The 5,550-nt window shown below is 37.7% G+C and overlaps 1 pseudogene; it reads right to left on the bottom strand.

Annotated features, from left to right (window-relative positions):
• Positions 1 to 1,595: 1,595 nt before the first annotated feature.
• On the bottom strand, positions 1,596 to 4,591 carry LOC100966974 (annotated as a pseudogene).
• Between the last annotated feature and the right edge of the window lie 959 nt (positions 4,592 to 5,550).

A 5,550-nucleotide genomic window follows, 5' to 3' on the forward strand; every position in this document is an offset into this window, starting at 1 on the left:
TTAGAATTTATAAAGATTAGCTATAAAAATATATTGGCAGTCACTTTTCTTACAACATAAAATTGCTTTCATAACTATACTATTTTAGACTCTGATAAACCTTACATTAAATTGTTTCTAATATGCTCTTGGATTAACTTTGGTATGCATCTTCAGAAAGTACTTAAAACATTTTTAAGGAGATGTAAACATTCCATTCTATTAAAGCATGACAGGGAATGTGTTAGATAGGCAACTGCATACAGAATACAGGATCAAAAAATCAATTTATTATAAATTTGTAGAAAATCACCATTACCAGAGCAAGCAAAAAACAAGCTAGCTAGGAGTGTCAAACTTTTAAACAGTTCTTTTTCCATTCTGATAAAAAAAAAAGTTATAAAATCACCAAATTTCCATTCAGGTATCTTAGATGTCTTTTAGGACAAGACCCCCATAGTAATTAACTCAGCCTCCAAAACCCTCTCAGGTCCAACACACAAACTTAAAAACCCCTTTAAAAAAGCTGACAACAGAACCAGTATACACAATCAGAACACATAATTTATGTATTTAGTAGTGTGTTAGGTTTCCTTTACCTTTGTGATTTAGAGTTTATTGGCAGAAATACAATGCATACAATATTGAAAAAGGTCAATTTCAGAAAAAGTGGTAAGAAATGCAAATCACAGGGTAAACGGATTTATTTTTTAAAATCTGATTTACCAAATTTCATCTTCATTGGCCATTTTTGGTTTGGCAGCTATGGTTACTTAGAAAATTCAAACTGCTGCAAGTTCATTTCTTGCTTCTTGGTATGTTTGATTTCTAAAAGCTTCTAGTTGTGCCAGCAGCTCCCATGGGGTCATGTTCCACGTTAGCCTCTGCCATGAGGTGTCTTGCAAGATATTTAGCTTTGAGTTGCAAAAGCCTCATAACAAGCTTCACTTTTGATTTTTTCTTTTTTCACACTTATAAAACTCCACTAAAAAGAAATCCATTTAATTTTAGGCAAGTCCACAAAAATATTTTATTTGTTAAGAGTCAAGCATTTTAAAAAAAGTTTTTATTAAATTATAACTGTATACATTAATGCCTTTATGAAGTACAAGTGCTGATTTGCTATACAATGTGGAATGCTTATATCCAACTGATTAACATAACCGTCTCCTCACTTACTTATTTGTTGTGGTAAGACATTCATCATTCATACTCTATTTTTTTTTTTTTTCTTGAGACAGAGTCTCACCATGTTGCCCTGGTAGATTGCTATGATGTCACAGTTCACAGCAACCTCAAACTCTTTGCACTTAAGTGATTCTTTTGCCTCAGCCTCTCAGTAGCTGGGACTACAGGTGCCTGCCACAATGCTTGGCTATTTTTTGTTTTTGTTGTTGTTGTTGTAGTTGTCATTGTTGTTTGACATGCCTGGGCTGGATTTGAACCTATCAGCTCTGGTGTTGTGGCTGGGGCCCCACAAGACCAGAGACATCATACTCTATTCTTAATAGTTTAGCAATATATCCTGGAACATATTCTTCTTAGTAAAGTATCTCAAGCATGGAATAAAAATTATCCAATGTATTCAATACTACTATGAGAGCAGTATATAAGAATCAGACACTTTTATGGGAATAAAGATCCTTCAAAGAATGTTGATTTTCCAGGATGGCAACTTGAGTTTCCAAACATTTCATATACTATTTCTTCTTTCTGCGACATTCTCGAGCAGCTTCTCTGTTTTTCATTAACCTTGTTTCTCTTTTCAGTTGGGGGTCATCCATGTTAGTTGTCTGAGATGTAAGAGTCACAGGATGTCATCACCACAATTTGTGGTAGAGAAGTATCTGAGGGTGTGGTATGAATCTGATATGCTTGCGTGTCTACCGATGTAGTCAATACTGTCACTAGATTGCTGGGCACAAGTATTTGCTGTGCATCCTGGAGAACAGCTGTACCTTGCTGAGTACTGCCCGAACTTGCCATGGTTAAGGTCTGAGGCCCCTGTACTCCATCTGGGCCCGGACTGGCCAACTGTAAGGCTCCATTTGGGGCAATGGCAATGTACTGTCGGCTGCTAGTCTGACGGATGGGAGTCGGAACCGACATAGAAGTGACAGCAGAAACTCCAGGGTTTTCTCTGTCTCCTTTTCTGCTCCTTGCATCTTCAGAAGATAGGTCTTTCCAAGTTATTCTGTAAGGTGGACACCATGCGAGGATCCTGTGGGCTTTCTGCGAGGAGCCTGTGCTGTCAGATGAGGCCTGGGACTGCCCACTTTCTGATAAGATGCTGCCTGGCGAGCAATATGAGAAAGATGGCTCCCTGAACTGCCGACCCAGGTGGAGGTAGCCTGGGCAGTTGGCTGTTAAGCGACACTGATCCTCCTCACCTTGCCTGACCCCAGAGGAGGGACATTCCCCACCATGTGGGGGTGGATAGTGGGTAGTGAAATGGCATCCCCCTGGGTGGGTGTGGGGGGTGAGAGGTGAGGGGTGGTGGAAGTTTGATTGTGGAAGATTCCCACAAGAGTAAACCCGAACCTCCCAGACTGAAGTTCTGTTGGAGTTCATAGATTCCCTAGTGCTGGAATTCATAGATTCCCTAGTGCTGGAACCAGGCCAGCTGTGTTCTCTTCTCTTGGAAGGCGTTGGCCTTCTGAGGGCAGCTCTCTGTGAAGGTGTAGCTAACCTGGCCCCATCTTGCCCTGGCCACCACATCAATGCTTGCGTTTTTCCACTCTTTTTTTAGTTCAGTCTCTGGAACAAAAGTTTATAATCATATATTCCAATCTACTCATTGCAAGTGAGACTGTGAGTCTTATTTACTTACTTGATGCCAACTTCAGTTTCCTGGTTTCTAAATTGCTGTTTTTTTCTAAGACTTAAATAAAAGAAATATAAATGAGTAAGTGGGGCACAAAGTTGACTTTTCTTTTCTCATTCTTAATGTGAAAATCTCCATACCAGTATATATTTTAATCTCTTTTGTTTACTTTTTAGACACTTATGTTGTCATATATACAAGTGAGGGTGAAAAAGTTACGTCTGGAACTCCAAACCTACTTCATTTCCTATAAGCTTACATATCACACATACACACAAATATATATATTTTTGACAAATTCAAGGCAGTCTTGTTGACAGTGCTCTTTATCACATCCTCTACCCCACCTGATGTAATGGTACTTCTAGAAATGGATTTATTCCCACAGAATAAAGGCAAATTCAAGCATAACCTTCCTAGGTCTCAAATACTCCCACTAAGTAAATTTCTCAATTGGTAAATTATTATGGGATTTTCAAAGCTGAGAAAAGATACTTGAGGATTATTGTTCCTCACTTTGGTAGATGTGAAGTAATTTTTTATTGCTACTGTCATCAAAATCATAGAGTGTGTTAGGGGTGGAAAGTATTCTAACTCTGGGGAAAAAGTACAGAGTGTACTTTATGTAAATTTTCTTGCTTCAATTCTTATGATCTGCTTTCTGCCAAAAAAAAAAAAATGAGGTAGTTCACCATTGACAGCCTTGGGGATAGTCTAAATGTGACAAATAAACTGGTTTCAATAAAAAAAGACAGGACAGTGTCTACTCTAGGCTTCTAGGAGAAGCCAAGAATGAAGACACTAGAAAAAATAACCCTAACAATGGTAAAAATTTAGGAGTTTTAAACTACATTCTAAGATTTTTCTTATTCTTTTTCTTTGAATTCCAATTCCCTGGTGACATGATAACCTGTAATTTATATCACTTGGACACAAAGAATTGTGTGATTGTCTGCAATGCCCTCTGGCCAATATTCAGTGATAAACAATGGTGTATATATATGACCATTGTGTATATATAATATGTGTGTATATTATATATATATAGTACATATATATGTACACACATACATATATACATATACACAGGTATCATGATTTCAATTTTATAGTCTCACAGAAATGAATACCTATTTAGTGGGAGAATTAGAAAACCAGGCTATTGAAAGTTTTGTTTGCTTATTTTTCTGAAACAGCGTGGTAGCTTAAAGGAACATGCAAATGAAAAAATAAATTACAGAATTTCTTAAGCCCTTATCCATCTACTTTATGTATCAACAGAGTTATTCTTGAATAACCTTTAAATGATAGCAAAAGATTACATCAAGATTTCTACAACTAAACGTTGTAACCTAATTCTTTTTACCTTCAAATTATCTTGAAACGATAAACAAGCAACTAAAGAAAAAAGATTTCCACAATGTCCTTACATGAACACATCACCCTATACATCCACTTCACATGATCCTTGCTCAGTGAATCTTGCCTACTGGATTCTTAACGTCGGAAGTTTAATTTAAAAAAGGAATCATTTCTGGTAATAAATAGCTCAGTAAACTACAAATTTCTCTAGTTAAAAATGAAAGTCATGGTTCAGACTTGCCTAAATCAGTGGGAGGATTAGCACTGAGTGTTTTGTATACACTTTACAAATTAAACAGAAAATGTCAGTACTCTTTATGGCAAATTATTGGTGAAGGTCTTGCTCATGAATTTTACTCTTGCTAAAGTAGGACTCTCCCTAGACAGGACGGTGACGGCATGCTGGGCAACATTTTACCTGACCATTCAGTCCTCCAGGACTTTTGTTGTGAGAAGATTCTTCCCTGTGATGGAAACAGATTGTACCAGATCAATGAAAGTGCTCTGGTCTTCTATAGCAGCCACTCCTCTGTTCTGCTAGGGATCAACGGAATCTGACACACTGTTTCTCAATCTCAGGAGAGTCAAGTTGCCAAACAGTTGAAAGGTGTAAGGAACGGCTGTGTAGAAGAAAGAATGGAGTGGCTGTTCTGTCGAACAGTGACTCTCAGGTGACTATTCCTTTTGGGCTCCTAAAAGCTGTTTCTCTGTGGTCTTGTTATTGAATGTGAATGTGGGTCACGGAAGCAATGCCATCTCCCATTCACACAGCTCAAAGTCAAAGTCCAGGTCCTAGCTTGCTTTCCATATAAACGGGACAAATTGCTTTTGCTCCATAGTGTAATTTCATTGAAACTTTATATTCTGTTAGGTAAAGGACTCCTATTTTTCCTTCCTATTCATTCAGCACACACTTCATGTCACTTCAGGCACCATCTGGTAACTGGTAGTATAAAGGGGAAATGAATTATGCAATAAAAATGGTTTACATTTATTGAGAGGTTGTTGGGATCCAGGTATCTCCAAGCTCTTTACATGTATTAACTCATTTAATATGCCTACACCTATGCCTATTATGTGGCTATTAATATGCTTGTTTTGTAGATGAGAAAAATCAGGCAGAGAGGGGTTAATCAGTGGGGGAGCTGAGAGCTGAGTCCTGACTTTAACCCTAGTTGCTGAATTATTATTCATAGAGTGGCTGTTTAATTTGATTCAATTGTTTAAGAGTCTATATTCTTGAAGCAGCAGTAAAATAATTAAAATTATGTGAGCATTTCTTTATCTGGCTGTTGGTTATAAGATTGTAGGTTGGGAGCCATGGTGCATGCCTATAATCCTACACTCTAGGAGGTCAAGCAAGGAGAATCACTTGAGGTCAGGTG

This window comes from Otolemur garnettii, unplaced genomic scaffold (assembly GCF_000181295.1).
Source record: "Otolemur garnettii isolate 467f Iridium unplaced genomic scaffold, OtoGar3 scaffold00025, whole genome shotgun sequence".
Lineage (NCBI taxonomy): Eukaryota > Metazoa > Chordata > Mammalia > Primates > Galagidae > Otolemur > Otolemur garnettii.